This window comes from Bison bison, unplaced genomic scaffold (genome assembly GCF_000754665.1).
Source record: "Bison bison bison isolate TAMUID 2011002044 unplaced genomic scaffold, Bison_UMD1.0 scf7180017864371, whole genome shotgun sequence".
In the NCBI taxonomy this organism is placed as follows: Eukaryota; Metazoa; Chordata; class Mammalia; order Artiodactyla; family Bovidae; genus Bison; species Bison bison.
In genome coordinates, this window is record NW_011494943.1 from 14,756,640 (window position 1) to 14,756,910 (window position 271).

Genomic DNA, 271 nt, shown 5'->3' on the forward strand with positions numbered 1-271 from the left:
TCTGCACTGTTGACGAGATCACTGCATTTTGTGTGGATGAGATCACTGCATTTTGTGTGGACCGCATCACAGTCTGACCGCCTGTCTTTCTGACGCATGCGCAGAATCCAACCCTCCTGGCGCAAGTCCGCGGCCGTTCTGCCCGGGACTGGGCGCTGAAGGGTCTCTCGGGGGACCAGGCCCATCCGAGGATTCTGGGATTAGGCCTCTTCTGTCTGGGTGGGGGGAGGTTTGTACATTGATCTCGCAAATCTTCCCAGACCTGTCTATT

The 271-nt window shown here is 56.5% G+C and overlaps 1 protein-coding gene across 1 annotated transcript in view; it reads left to right on the plus strand.

Moving 5' to 3' along the window:
- Window positions 1–271, plus strand: part of TEX2 (testis expressed 2) — a 103,145-nt gene that overhangs the window by 93,597 nt on the left and 9,277 nt on the right. The gene's annotated exons all lie outside the window — the stretch shown is intronic.